We start from the raw sequence: 16,450 nt of genomic DNA on the forward strand, positions 1-16,450 counted from the left end.
TCCAAATCCACTCCTTTCTGGTGTCTATGATCTCTCCTTTCTGGCATCTTTTCTCTCAGTCTTTTGCTGAAGGAAACACCCAGATCACCTCAGTGTCAAGAACACAGCATGAATACACACTCCCCTCATTGGAAAACTCATATTCCAAAGCACCTGTTATCTTTAACCATAACCCAAACACTGCTTCTACAGAACAACCATTACATCAGCAGTGAAACCTTTCCCAAGATGTTACAGTAGGTAATGTTGAACCAATCTTATTGACGTTTTCAAGGAAGTTACCAGGAAAGTGGCTGAAGGCAACGTAGTGGGTGTTGTCTACATGGACTTTTGTAAGGCATTTGACAAGGTCCCACATGGGAGGCTCATCAGGAAGGTTCAGTCACTCCTCATTCAGGATGAGATAGTAAATTAGATTAGACATTTGCTTTGTGAGAGAAGTCAGAGAGTGACAGTAGAGGGTTGCCTCTGTGACTAGAGGCTTATGACAACTGGAGTGCTGCAGGGATTGGTGCTGGGTCCTTTATTGTTTGTTATCTACATCAATGATCAAGATGATAATGTGGTTAACTGGATCAGCAGATTTTCAGATGACATCAACTTTGGGGGTGAGGAAATTTGTGGGCTGAAGGGCTTGTATTGTGCTGTAGGTTTTCTATGTTTCTATGAATGTTAAAGTGGCATGCAGCTGGAAAAATGAGCTGAAAAATGGCAAATGGAATTTAATGTAGCCAAGTGTGAGGACCAACTGGGTAGGTCCTACACAGTGTATGATAGGGCACTGAGGAGTGTGGTAGAATAAAAGGATCTAGAAATACAGGTTCATAATTCATTGAAAGTGGTGCCACGGGTATATAGGGTTGTAAAGAAAGCTTTTGGCACAAAGGCCTTCATATAGCAATGTATTGAGTACAGAAGATTGGATGTTATAATGAAGATGTAATGGATGATGTACAGGCTTCATTTGGAGTATTGTGTGCAGTTTTGTTCGCTTTCCTACAGGAAAGAGTGCAGACAAAATTTATAAGGAAGTTGTTGTGTCTGGAGGATCTGAATTATAAGGAAAGATTGAATAGGTTAGGACTGTATTCTTCAGAACATAGAAGATTGAGGGGAAATCTGATATAGGTGTACAAAATTATGAGGGGTATAGATAGGGTAAATTGAAGCAGGCTTTTTCCATTAAAGTTGCCAGAGACTACAACCAGAGTTCATAGGTTAAGGGTGAAAGGTGAACAGTTTAAGGGGAACACAAAAGGAATCATCTTCCCTCAGTGGGTCATGGGAGTGTGGGATGAGCTGCATGTCAGCTTGATTTCAACATTTAATAAAAGTTTGGAGAGGTATATGCATAATATGGATACAGAGGGCTATGGTCCAGGTGCAGATTGATGGTGGTAAGTAGTTTAAATGGGTTTTGGCATGGACTAGATGGGCCAACTAGTCAGGCCACACTTGGAGTATTGGTAAAAGTTTTGGGTCTCATATCTCTGAAAATGGAGTGTTGTCAATGGAGAGAGTCCAGGAGTGGTTCACGAGGATGATTCTGGGAATTAAGGGGTTAACATATAAGGAGCGTTTGGCACCTTTGGACCTGTACTCACTGGAATTTAGAAGAATGTGAAGTGATCTCATTGAAATCTACTGATATTTCTGTAGTGATATTTCACTATATAACTGATGTAGTGGGGGTATCCAGAACTAGAGGACACAGCCTCAAAATTGAGGGGAAACCCTTTAGAACAGAGGTAAGGAGGATTTCTTTTAGCCTGTAAGTAGTAAATCTGTGGAATGCTCTGCCCCAGACTGCACCGGAGGTCAATTCTGTGAGTATATTAAGGCAGAAATTGAGAGTTTCCTGATAGGTCAGGACATCAAAGGATATGGCGAGAAGGCAGTTATATGGGGTTGAGTGGGATCCAGGATGAAATGGCAGAGCAGACTCTGGGTTGAATGGCCTAATTCTGCTCCTATGTCTTATGGTCTTATCTATTGATCATGACTATTGATCACATGCAGTCAAGCAATAAATAAACATTTGACCCATTGTGGTGGTTTTAGAGCACACTGTTCATTAATTATTCATTTGTTCATTCATTTCACCAAGATAATATTAATCTCTAATGCCATAAATTCACTTTTTGCCCTAATTATAATTGCTTACATCTGTAAATTCAGTGAACTTGCAGTTAATCTCTCCCTCAAAATTATTTAAGATCCGAAGAAATAAAGTTGCAATCTTTTATTAATCCAGGGAGCAGCAAAGTTTGCTTACTAGGTAATTAAGTCTTTCATTGACTGTAGTCAAATTCCTCATACTATCCCCTTCCTCACCTTAGATTTTTACTGGTTTTGGCAAAATAATTGTTCATATGAGACTGAAATAATGAGATAGCTTTCTATTATTAAATATGAAAGTGCATTTAAGTCATCATTTCAAAGAAAACAACACACTTCACTGAGAAACACACTTGGAAAATATGAACCCATCCTTCAATGACAGCATTGACTCATTGTGATCGTTGAACGCTGTATAAATAGATACTAAATAGACCAATTTCCTGTCCGTCATATTTTTAATTAGTCTTGCTGAGCAGCTGGATGTAGATGAGAATCTACCATCTGAGTGAAGATGAGTGATCTTATTGATTTATATCATAACACTATTGGTAAAGGAGACTAGGTGGACATCAAGACGTTGCACAGTGATAAAACATAAAGTCAGGTTATAGCTAGGTAATATGAAATTTATCCCAGAGCCATGCACATCTGGGTTAGGGTTAGTGAGTTGTAGGCATGTGATGTTGGCATTGGAAGCATGGTGACTCTTGCGGGCTGCCCCCAGCACATAGAGTCATGGAGAAGTACAGCACAGAAACAGGCCCCTTGGCCCATCTAGTTCATGCCAAAACCAGCTAAGCTGCCTACTCCCATTGATCTGCACTGGCACCATAATCCTCCATAACCCAACTACCCAAGTACCTATCCAAACTTTGCTTAAATATTGAAATCATGCTCATATGCGTCACTTTCACTGGTAGCTCATTCTACACATTCATGGCCCTCTGACTGATGCAGTTTCCCCTTGTGTTTCTCTCAAACTTCTTACCTTTCACCCTTAATCCATGACCTCTGGTTATAGTCCCACAGAACCTCAGTGGAAAAAGACTGTTTGCGTTGACCCTATCTATACCCCTTGTAATGTTGTATACCTCTATCAAATCTCCTCTCAACATTCTCTGTTCGAAAAAGAACATTCCAATTGAAGCATTTCACAGTATCTTTTAATCTTTAATCTTCAGTGTGCTCATTTTAGGATGGTGGGAGAGAGATACATCTCTACCAAAGGAGGTGTAAGACATTTCTTCCCTCTGCTAGCCTGCAGTTCACCCTTGGGCAAGGTGTAGCACCTGCTTAGCCGTGCCAGTCAGGGCCATGTGAAGCCATGGGAGCAGGTGGTGGATGGTCATATGAGCAGCTGGTGCAGATCACAAGCCCCAGTTATGTGACCACTGACGACAGGCAGACAATCTCTGAAGAGTATTGATAATGGCCTTGTAATGACACTGTCCAGAAGTAGGCAATGACAAACCACTTCTGTAGAAAAATTTGCCAAGACCAATCATGGTGAAACCACGATCACCCACATCATACAACATGGCACATAATGATGATGTGCTAACTTTAAGAATGTCATTGAAGGCATTTGAATGAAATTGTATTTGAGTCTGCTGGCAGATGAATTCTTAAAAATATAGACTGAAAAATGCATGGGTTCCATTCTTTGAGGCAATAATCTGTTCTTTTGCACAGAGTGGTGGGTGCCTGAAATGTGATGCCTGGGCTGGTGGCAGAGGCAGATACATGAGAGATTTTAAGAGGTGTTTAGACAGGGACATAAATGTGAGCAAAATGAAAGGATATGGACATTGGGTAGACAGAAGAGAGTAGTTTGATTTGATTATTTATTTAATTGATTCAGCACAATCTTGTGGGCTGAGGGGCCTGCCCCTGATCTCTACAGCTCTATTTTCTAACCATAAAGTTTTCTTGGCGAATGTAGTGAGCTATCAGGTTAGGATTCTTTCATTTCTGTAATGTACTAAAGTAGTTAGAGAAATAATAATTTTCCTTACTTATTACGTGACTGTGTCTTTAAAGAGTCTTATACTTGAAGTTTGTTTAAAAAAAGTATATTTATAGATTTTTTAACAATCCTAAAACACCTTTGGAATTACATCTTAATGAAATCCCAAAGATCTATAAATCACATCACTTTCATATGAACCAGAACATATGTAGCAGCTTAATGAGTAAGCAAAGGGGAGTCATTAAACTTCAAAAATACCTTCATGGATAAAAACAAGACCCGGTATTTCTCGTTACTCTTACTTTCATTAGTTTGGAATTTAATAATTAATGATTTATTATTTGTGAACCAATGCCTTACACCTGCAATTTATTTTTAAATTGAAAGCATAAATGTTTTTGTTTTAATCTGGAGATAAATGGAATTACGAGCAACAAGTTGGCCATTTGCTGGGAATTCAATAACTTGGAGGAATTCTTTCGCCATGCAGGTGGAGCTGAAGTTCCCTGATCTTTCACAGTTTAAGAAAAGAAGATTATGTCGTCTTCAGCAGCTTATTCCCTCCATAGACGCTGCCTCAGTTCCTTCAGAATTTTCTGTGTATTCCTCTGGTTTACTAGCATCTGCTGAACCTCTTGCATTTATGAAAGAAAATTGTGTGATCTTAAGTTTCAGGAGTGTTTAATGCCATTTCCTGTACACAAGTGTAGAGGAGAACAAAATGGTTGTTACTCTGGATCCAATGCAGCACAAAAAAAACTTGAGTTAATGAATTAAATAATATTGATAAAAAGCACAATAAATATAAACAAGAGAAAGTCTGCAAATGCTGGAATCCAGAGCAACACACACAAAATGCCGAGAGGAACTCAGCAGGTTAGGCAGCGTCATGGAAATGAATAAACCGTTGACATCAAGGCTGAGGTCCTTCTTCACAATTGGAAAGGATGGGGTAAGACACCAAAACAGGACAGCAGAGGTCACAGAGGGAGAGCAGTGAGAGAGGATCTCACAGAACTCCCAGCAAAGAGAAGATTTAAACTTCTTCAGGGTTGGCATCCCTCAAAGAGACTTTGCAGTGGAGCAGCAAATCATAAACACAAGAAATACATAAGATTGCTTATATCCATAGATTGATTGTATGTCCATAAAGTGATTGACACTAGGCACAGGAATGTCTGTTAAAGAGACAGTATTCGTTACCTCACATTTTTGTGATGGTCACATTATAAAGCTGAATAACATGATCAAAGTTCAAGGTAAATTTATTATCAAAGTACGTATATGTCACCAAATGTTACCTTTCCCATCAATTGTTCGTAGGAGAACCATTATTAAGAGAACTATATTGTGTATCTCTCTCTCTCTCTACATACACTCAGTGGTCACTGAGAGCAATTTCCCTGAAGTTCATTGTCAAAGGAATACATCCCTGTGACAATTATTTAATTACATTAAGTGCATTAGACATGTTAGAATCAACTTGATATTCTGCAATTATTTGCTGTAAGCACTTGTTGAATTGTAACATTGTCACAGACAGCAGCAGAAAGCCACTTCAAAGGGCATTATTATATTTAAGATAAAAAAAGTAACACATCCTTTTGAAGCTGCTTTCCACCACTGATCTATAAGTGAATCCTGCGTTTTTAAGCATAATGAATTAGAAGCCTTTTACTGAATAGACCAGCATCAAGAGTGCAATTAACTCACAGGCAGTGAACGCTTTATTAGGACACCTGTACACCTGCTTGTTAAAGCAAATATCTAATCTATCAATCATATGGCAGCAATTCAATGCGTAAGAGTATGCAGGCATGGTCAAGAGGTTCAGACTAAACATCAGAATGGGGAAGAAATGTGACTTAATTGACTGTGGAATGATTGTTGGTGCCAGATGGGGTGGTTTGAGAATATCTGGAAGTGCTGACCTCCTAGGATTTTCACTCACAACAGTCTCTAGAGTTTATAAATAATGGTGTGAAAAACAAAAAACATCCAGTGAGTGACAGTTCTTTGGATGAAAACACGTTGTTAATAAGAGAGGTCAGAGGAGAATGCCAGACTGGTTCAAGCTGACCCGTAGATGACAGTAATTCACGTACCCATGAGTTACAACAGTGGTGTGAAGAAGAGCATCTCTGGATATTACTGCAGCAGAACAACATGCAGGCTTCCACTCCTGTACCTAATAAAATGCCCATTGAGTGCAATTTTCCTAAAGCTCATTGTCACAGAATACATCACTGTGACAAATATTTAAAGAATTCCAAGGATTCAAAACACATTTATTATCAAAGCACATATAAATTATAGAACCTTGAGCTGACAAATCTCAAGGTTGTATAATTTATTTGTGCTTTGATAATTACATTAAATGCATGTCAAAATCAACTTGATAATTAGCAATTATCTGCTGTACGCTCTTTTTGACTGTAACATTGTCAGAAACATCATAGAGCCACTTCAAAGAGCATCAGTACAGATGATTTTAAATAATAACAAATTCCATTGAAACACATACAAAATGCTGGAGGAACTCAGCAGGTCAGGCAGCATCTACGGAAATGAACAGTTGATGAATACTCTTCTCGGACTTCCAGCTGGTACATGTATCGATTTTAACCTATATTTCACTGCCAAACTCTGCCAACATCATCAGGGATGATGCCTGGACATATCTAGTCTGGTGGTATTTATACCCCTGAAGTCCATCCCTCCTGATTGGTTAGTCCTCATCCAATCAAGTTTCCACTGTTCCACCTTGCTTACAATCAAATTCCAGTTCTTACTTAAATTGAGACCTTCTTCTTTGTTAAAATCCTTTTTCTCTAAAATTATTTCAATGGCTTCCTTCACCAGGTGGTCCCAAAGGCCACTGGCGTGGCACAGTAGTTTTGTGCTGTGGCAGTCCAGCTGATTTCTCCGGGTGACCCATGGATAGACCTCCTGTGCTTCTTGGAGCAGGTTTCCACCCTGCATCCCCTCTGGTTGATGTACACTACTCTGCCTTCACAGGGCCTTCAGGTACCAACCACCCCGAATTCCAGGTTATCTTTCACCCACTTCAGCTGTGATTTCAGCTTTTTAACCCATATGGCTTCTGTGACTGCCTGGTGAAGGAAATCATTGAAATAAAACTAGAGAAAAAGAATTTTAACAAAGACTAAGGCCTCACTCTAAGTAAGAACTGGAATTTGATTGTAAGCAAGGTGGGACAGCTCTAACCTGATTGGATCGGGACTAACCTCACTTCTTGTAGTGAGGTGACCAGAAACAAACACAATACTCCAAGTGGGGTCTAACTAAGGTCTTCTATAACTGTAATATTACCTCATGGCTCTTGAACTCAGCCCCATGTTGATGAAGGCCAGCACACAGTACACCTTCTTAACAACACTGTCAACATGTGCAGCCGCTTTGAGTGTCCTGTGGACACAGACCCCAAGATCTCTTAGATCCTCCTCACTACCAAGAGTCTTACCGTTAATATTATACTTTGTCATCGAATTTGACCTTTCAAAATGGACCACTTTACATTTATCTGGGTTGAACTCCATCTGCCACTTCTCAGCCCAGTTTTGCATCCTATTGATGTACTGCTGTAACCTCTGACACCCCTCTAGACTTTTAACAACACCCCCAACCTTTGTGTCATCAGCAAACTTACTAACCCGCCCTTCTACTTCCTCACCCGGGCCATTTATAAAAAACACAAAGAGAAGGGGTCACAGAACAGATCATTACAGAACACCACTGGTCACCGGCCTCCAAGCAGAATACGAACCATCCACAACCACCCTTTGTCTTCTGTGGGCAAGACAATTCAGGAACCGCAGAGCAAGGTCTCCTTGAATCCCATGCCTCCTTACTTTCTGAATGAGTCTCATATGGGGAAGCTTATCAAATGCCTTATTGAAATCCATATACTCTACATCCACTGCTCTACCTTCATCAATGTGTTTTTGTTACATCCTCAAATAATTCAATCAGGCTCGTAAGGCATGACATAACCTTGACAAAGCCATGCTGACAGTTCCTAATCAGATTATGTCTCTCTAAATGCTCATAAATCCTCTCTCTTAGGATCTTCTCCAACAACTTGCCCACCGCTGAAGTCAAGATTCACTGGTCTAAAATTTCCTGGATTAACTCTACTCCCTTTCTTGAACAAGGGAACAAAATTTGCAACCCAGCAATCCTCTGATACCTCTTCCATCCCTACTGGTGATGTGAAGGTCATTGCCAGAGGCTCAGCAATCTCTTCCCTCGCGTCCTGCAGTAGCCTGTGGTATATCTCGTCTGGTCCTGGCGAATTATTGAACCTAATCTTTTCAAAAGCTCCAGCACATCCTCTTTCTTAATGTCTATATGCTCAAGCCTTCCAGTCCACTGTACGTCATCCTCACAATTAACAAGGTCCTTTTCCCTTCATGCCCTGACCAATCAAGAATCTTTCAACCTCTGCTTTAATGATGCCCTACACAGCTGCTTGTGGCAACAAATATGGAATATTTTAGGCTCATAAAAAACACAATGCTTTTTTAAAGTTAAAAGCCATTACTCATTTTGTGTAACACACACAAAATGCTGGAAGAACCCAACAGGTCAGGCAGCATGCAGAATCTCTTGCATACCTACTTTGTATAGCCTAGATAACTTGTCCAAAGTATCTCCATGGATTTCATTTCTCTCCTCTAACTCCTTAAAACTTGAATATGTTAGCAAACTTTGTGACTGCAGTTTCCTAAGAACATGACTATCCACATAGCAACAGACGGAATTGTATCATTTAAACACAGCATCTTGGTTGTCAGGTTGAAGTCAATTCCTAGTCAATCTGGATTGAATAATTATGTTTGCCTATTCTAACTACAAAGTAATTTATGGTGATTGGTTTAAAAAATAACCAGTCCTAATCTCTACTTAGATTCCAATCATTGGCAATCATCAACAAATGACAAACACAAAACTGAATGATAAAAAGAAGTTTTGAGTACAGGAGGTGGGATGTTCTGTACAAGTTGTATAAGACATGGGTGTCGCCTACTTTGGAGTATAGTGTGAAGTTCTGGTCACCAATGTACTGGAAAGATATCAATAATACTGAAAGAGTACAGAGATAATTTACAAGAATATTCCTGGACTTGATGATGTGAGTTACAGGGAAAGATTGAATAAGTTAGGACTCCCTGGAGTGTAGAAGATGGAGGAGAGATTGGATAGAGGTATACAAAATTAGGAAGGTTATAGATAGGATGAATGCAAGCAGGCTTTTTCAAGCTAATTGGGTGAGTCTCGAACTAACGGTCATAGAATAAGAGTGAAAGGTGAAATGTTTAAGTGGAACCTGAGGGGGACTCAGTTTGGTGCAAGAGAGTCGCGAGTTGCCAGCCCAAGTGGTGGATGTGGGTTTGATTTCAATGTTTAATGTGTAACAGAGGTTTGTAAAGGCACAGGGATGGGCAGGGGAATGTATGGATGGGCAGGGGAATGTATGGAGGGCCATGGTCCAGGTACAGGCCGATGAGTCAAAGGAATGTTTCTGTGCCGTGGTGTTCTATGATTTTAATTGACCAAATCAATTAATTTCAAATGATCCAGATGTCTATATAAATAGAAATAGCCCACATGCTTGAAAGAAATCTCAAAATTCTAACACTGGATCTGAAAATATGGGTAAAGTTCTTACCTCACAACTCAACAATTTATTGAATGATTGAAGTGCAGTTTGTTTGTTTTTCTTACCTTAATCAGTCCAAAGTATATTTAACAAGTAAGCAAATTGCAATAATCAGTAGGAATACTGTCTGTCACCAAGGAGATTAACTAACAGGCTTTTTCCAGGGTTATTAATCATGGGGCCAAACAAAAATACACATAAATTGAAATTACTTCAATATACTTAAGATACCTTGACAAGACAAAGCATTAAGCAATAGCCAAAGCACTATTAATTCATAAACCCCTAATCATTTGAGTCTCAGTCACAGTTTGAAGTATATCACAGCCATCTGCTATCAACTGTCTTCTGTTCAACAACATCCAGTCAAGTCAACAAGGCTAATTTATGGCTGGATTTCTCACATAGTCAACGGGTTAAGGCCTTTGTATAACAAATCTCTCCAGGTATGATTATAATCTATTTTGTCTGATTACCATTACTAAATACAAATCTTTCTTCCAAATATTGAAGTCCCAATTATATGTATTTTTTTTGCTGTTGAACACTTCCTTCTTTTATTTTTTTTGTCTAACCAATCTGTTTTAAAGTAAAGACTCAGTTTTTGGTGTTACTATGTTTTGTAACTTCAAAGCATTAAGCTAATTCAAAAGAAGACACGGGAGTCTGAACTGTGGGCTTAACTTTAAGTTTACTCTAAGCAAGGCACACATGTACAACATGGTAGCATGATGACATATACAGTCATGGATTATTTTAAATGAACAGGATTGCTTAATCAACGACACCTCAAGTGGTCTGTACACACCAACGCTTCTTTCACCTCAGATGGTTGAGGAAGTTTGGTGTGAACCCCCAAATCCAAAGAACTTTCTACAGAGCCACAATTTAGAGTATCCTGATTGGTTGCATCACTGGTATGGGAACTGTACTTCCCTCAATCGCGGGACCCTGCAGAGAGTAGTGCGGACAGCACAGCGCATCTGTAGTCGTGATCTTCCCATAATCCTGCACATTTACAAAATCAGATGTAAAAAAGGGCCTGAACGATCATTGGCGACCCAAGTCACCCCAACCACAATCTATTTTAGCTGCTGCCATCCGGGAAATGGTACTGTAGCAGAAAAGCCAGGACCAACAGGCTCCGGGACAGGCCATCAGACAGATTAATTCATGCTCATTTGAGCATATTTCTATGTTATATTGACTGTTCCATTTATTATAAATTATTATAGGTTACTATGATTGCACATTTAGACAGAGACGTAACATAAAGTTTTTTATCCCTCACATACATGAGGGATGTGATGTTGAGGCTCTCATGAGACCGCACTTGGAGTATTGTGTGCAGTTTTGACTCCTTATTTTAGAAAGGATATACTGACATTGGAGAGGGTTCAGAGAAGATTCACAAGAACGATTCCAGGAATGAAAGGGTTACTGTATGAGGAACGTCTGGCAGCTCTTGACCTGTATTCCATGGGGTTCAGGAGAATGAGGAGGGATATCATAGAAGCATTCTGAACATTAAAAAGGCTTGAACAGATTAGATATGGCAAAGTTATTTCCCATGGCAGGGAATTCTAGGACAAGAAGGCACAACTTCAGCATTGAAGGACATCCTTTTAGAACTGAGATGTGGAGAAGTTACTTTAGTCAGAGGGTGGTAAATCTATGGAATTTGTTGCCATGAGCAGCTGTGGAGGTCAAGTCATTGGGTGTATTTAAGGCAGAGATAGATAGGTTCTTGATTAGCCAGGGCATCAGAGGGTATGGGGTGAAAGCAGGGGAGTGGGGATGATTGGAAGAATTGGATCAGTCCATGATTGAATAGTGGAGCAGACTCGATGGGCTGAATGGCCTACTTCTGCACCTATATCTTGTGGTATGTGATGGGTGTAAGAAATAAAGTCAATTCAACTCAATTCAATTCAATACTGGAATATTAAATGCATACCATGCATGACTAATTTCTAGGGTTAAGAATTTTAGCTTGACACCTGCCATTACAAATGAATCTGAATCATGGCTTATTTTCACTGACACATGTTCTGAAATATGCTGTTTTGTGACTGCAGTACAGTTCAAGACAGAAAAAAATACAATGAGAAAACATATAAAAAATAAGTAGTGCCAAAAGGGAGCAAAATAGTGAGGTAGTGTTCATGGGTGGTGAACTTGAGGAATTTGTGGAATTTGTTCCCACAGGCAGACTCGATGGACCAAACAGAACTATTTCTGCTCCTATGTCTTATGGGTTCACGGTTCATTCAGAAATCAGATGCTTGAGTGAGTAATTGTCTGACTTTCTTGTTCCATTGAAATTGGTCAAAGTAAAATTCTGGAAATACTATATAATGAACAAAATTTACTTGCAGTCAGAATGCTGGAAATGCATCTTATAGTGAGGACACTTGTGTTCTTTAATGGAAACAAGATCTGCAACTCTTTAAAATAAAACAACCCTGATTAATAATAAAACATTAGAACAGCAAGTATAATTGAATTTAGAGATTCAGCTTGGTAACAGCCCCTTCCAGCCAACCAGCCTGCACTACCCAATTATGCCATGAGACCATTTAACCTACTAACCAGTACATCTTTGGAATGTGAGAGGGAATTGGAACACTCACAGGAAACCCATGTATTCACAAGGAAAACGTACAGACTCCTTACAGACGTGACAGAAATTGAACCCAATCACTGGTGCTGCAATGAACTCTTTTGCCCTGTGTGAGTAACTGCAGACCTGGAGCTCTGAGGTTCTAGAGTACCTGAACTGGCTAATTGTTCTTTAATAAGAGCCATTAATTAACTATTCTTATCCTCAACCATAAGGCTCTATAATGTGTCAACCTATAGCCAGGGAAGTGATGACTCCCGTCCTGTTAAACTGCTCAAGGTGACTTAATTTTATTTATTCTCCTAATATTATATATCTGTGCACTTGTAATGCTACTGTGACATTGAAATTTCGTTTGGGATCAATAAAATATCTATCTATTTTAGATTCCTTGAGATTTTCTCGCTCTTTGTAATGCGGTCTCCTGGTGTTTTCTGTTTAAACTTGTTCAGTTTATTTTGATAGACTCAGGGATTCTACGTTACTTGGATTATTTAAGCGGACGTCTGATTAGCACTAATCATGGGGTCTGAGTTTTGAGAATGTTTCTACATTGGAGCCCATCTTCCCTCTACACTTGGGTTGTGACACTGCCAGTGCACATCATGACAGGTGTGATGTGCTAACTGCCTTGATACTGTGCTACCTTGGCTTAACCTATTTACCTTATATCTAAATAATCTATTTAACCTCTGCACCCACCCTGCTTCTTCGCTTTTCATAGGGATCGCTCTCTCCATGATTTCCTCATCTGTTCATTTCTCCCCACTAATCTCCTTCCCAGCACTTATCCCTACAAGCAGCCCAAGTGTACAGCTGCCTGTTCACCTCCTTCCTCATCTATATTCCCAAACAGTCCCAAACAGTCTTTCCAGGTGAGGCAACACTTCTGCAAATCTGCAGGAGTCGCGTATTGTGTCCAGCGCTCCCAATGTGGCCTCCTCTATATTGATGAGATCTGTTGTAAATTGGGGGACCTTTTCATCAAGCATCTCTCCTCCATCTGTCAAAAATGGAACTTCCCTGTAGCCTAGTGGTCACCAACCTTTGTAAGCCCAAGATCCCCTACCTCGGCCTTAGTAAAAGGCGAGGTCGACCCCAGATCAATTAGTTACACACATGCACACCGGGGCAGAAAAGACCGGAAGTAAAACCCCACAACCCGGAAGTAGAAATAATGCATGAACACCAGGGGTCACCACCTTTATGTCTAGTCTATTCCACAATTTAGTTTTTGCGGCTCTTAGCTTCTGACCCGTGCTGCTCACGTTTTTTCCACTGAAAAAACTCAGCAGGTCTGTCTCTAAGTGCAGGGTGCTTGGACTCAGAGTACTGAAGCAGTTTTGAGTGCTTCATTGCCTCATTAGACAACCTCCCGCCCGCCCACCACCAGACGCCTTGGCCAGGTCGTGGGTGTGAGAGGACAAAGTCAGGGCCAGAGGTCCCCGAGCCGGTCACACTCCAGAGAGACCGACCAACCGAGCGAGGAGTGCGAAAGGGCACGCATCCGCCCCCCTTGTAGGATCTATCGGCCGACAAAAGTTTGCTTCAGTAGATTGCAGCGCGGTAGCTGCTCTGCTACTTATGAAACCCTGAACTCGAATCAGGTCGTCTGTGAATATTTTAGCACCGGGTTCCCCACTAACATTCGGTGTGGTAAATAGGTTTAGGGGTGGCACCCATCTGTCTGCGCTCCAGGCCTGTAGCAATGGCGCTTCCCACCAGCCGCGCGAGGCGGCCGGTTACCCGAGGCCAACCAGTGATCCCTGGCACGAGGGTATCACTGCGTTTAGGCGACTGATGACCTTGCGTGTGTTCAAGTTCAACAGTGGGCGTGACAGGGAATGAGGAAAGGTGCAGCTGACTCATATCGTTTCCTTGCGGCCCAGTGATTGGGGACCATTGAATTACACTGTGTAGTGCGGGAGAGCTACACGCATGCGCACTGGGCAGAAAGAACAGAACTAAAACCCCTCAACCCGGAAACAATCTCTCAACAGTATTTGTGTATTTCTTTTTCATTTTTTTTCAGGATCCACTGGGGAAGTCTCAAAGATCGACCAGTCGATTGTGATCAACAGGTTGGCGACCACTACGGTAGCCAAATATTTTAATTCCAATTCCCATTCTCATTCCAACATTTCAGTCTATGGCCTTCTCTTGTGCCAAGATGAGGCCACCTGCAGGGTAGCATCCAAACTGAATTTACCTTCCAGTAAAAAAAATCACGGTCCCTTTCCTATTCTTCTCCACTGTGGCCGCTTACGTCTTCTTACCTGCATATCACTTTTTCCTAGATCCCTCCTCCTTCCCTTTTTCCCATGGTCCACACTCCTACCCTATCAGATTCCTACTTCTCTAGCTCTTTAACTTTCTCATCCACCTGGCTTTACCCAACACCTTCTAGTTATCCTCCTTCCCCTCCCACCACCTTCTCATTCTGATGTCTTCCCTTCCTAGTCCTGATGAAGGGTCAAAATGACCAAAATGTCAGCTGTTTACTCTTTTCCATGGATGCTGCCTGACCTGCTAAGTTCCTCCAGCATTTTGTGTATGTTGAAATCTACTTATCTTCCAGTTTTATCCTAAACCAAACATTTTTCATCTACCATAATTAAGGATTGGGAAATCCTGGAAAGATTTCTGATTATATTTCTTGAAATGTTCTTCTGATAAGCCAAGAAAGCATTAATGCTGGGAAGATTATTCAATGCACCCAGCAGCCTGATAATCATGAGGGCTTAAGAGACGGACGCTGGATCTGAGGCAAAGGACAAACTGGTGGAGGAACGCAGTGGGTCAAGCAGCATCTGTGGGGAATGGAGAAATTGTTGATATTTTGGTTTGAACCCTATATTAAGACTAAAAGTGGAGAGGTGATAAATAACGCAGGGGTGACAGAAAAAACATATAAAAAGTAAGTAAGTGGTTCAAAAAGAGAGCAAAATAGTAAGGGTAGTGTTCATGGGTGGGGAATTTGTGGAATTTGTTACCATGGACAGCTGTGGAGGCTGGGTCTTTGGGTGTATTTAAGGCAGAGCTTGATAGGTTCTTGACTGGACATGCCATGAAAAGTTACAGGGAGAAGACTGGAGAGTGGGGCTGAGGAGGGGAATAAAGGATCAGCCATGATTGAAAGGCAGAGCAGACTTGATGGACCAAATTTTTCACTTTCACCTTTAACTTTTGACCTCTAGTTCTCTAGTTCTAGTCTCATCCAAACCCAGTAGAAAATGCCTCATTGCATTAACCCAATCTATGCCTCTGTATACCTCTATCAATTTTTTTAAATATTTGCAGTTTGTCTTCTTTTGCACATTGATTGTGTGTAGGTATTCATTGGTTCTATTGCACTTCTTTGTTCTGCTGTGAATGCCTGCAAGAAAATGAATCTCGAGGTTGCATATGGAGATAATAAATTTACTTCAAGCTTCGAAATCTGTCATTCACTGAATATCACTAAATGAATATCTGAGGGGGCAAAACAGTTTTAGAGATCATGGCCAATAACAGGATTACTGTCTATTCAATAAAAACACAAAATGCTGGCAGAACTCAGCAGGCCAGACAGCATCTATGGGAGGAGGTAGTGATGACGTTTTGGGCTGAAAACCAACTCCTGATGAAACGTCTTCACTACCTCCTCCCATAGATGCTGTCTGGCCTGTTGAGTTCTGCCAGCATTTTGTGTTTTTGTTTATTTCCAGCATCTGCAGATTCACTCGTGTTACTGTCTATTCAGTCTATTGATTATCAAGACAGAATACTATAGAAGTCCAAGGACAACCATGAACAGGTACTGCACTTCCAAAACTGTCCCTTGATGTAATGAGACAAGCAGTATCCCCAAGGCTGTTTGAGAAGGCAGCCGACAATGCTTAGCTCACAGAATGAACCTTCCCCCACATTCAGTTCAGTTTTGTGGATGGCAGTAATTCCAGGCGCATAATCTTTCACAGCAGGAATTCCATCCACATATTAAATAAAGAGCACTAAAGTTCAAATATGCTTTTTATTTTGATGATTGACAGTAATAACATGAAATATTGAATGT

Source organism: Hypanus sabinus, chromosome 10 (genome assembly GCF_030144855.1).
Source record: "Hypanus sabinus isolate sHypSab1 chromosome 10, sHypSab1.hap1, whole genome shotgun sequence".
Lineage (NCBI taxonomy): Eukaryota > Metazoa > Chordata > Chondrichthyes > Myliobatiformes > Dasyatidae > Hypanus > Hypanus sabinus.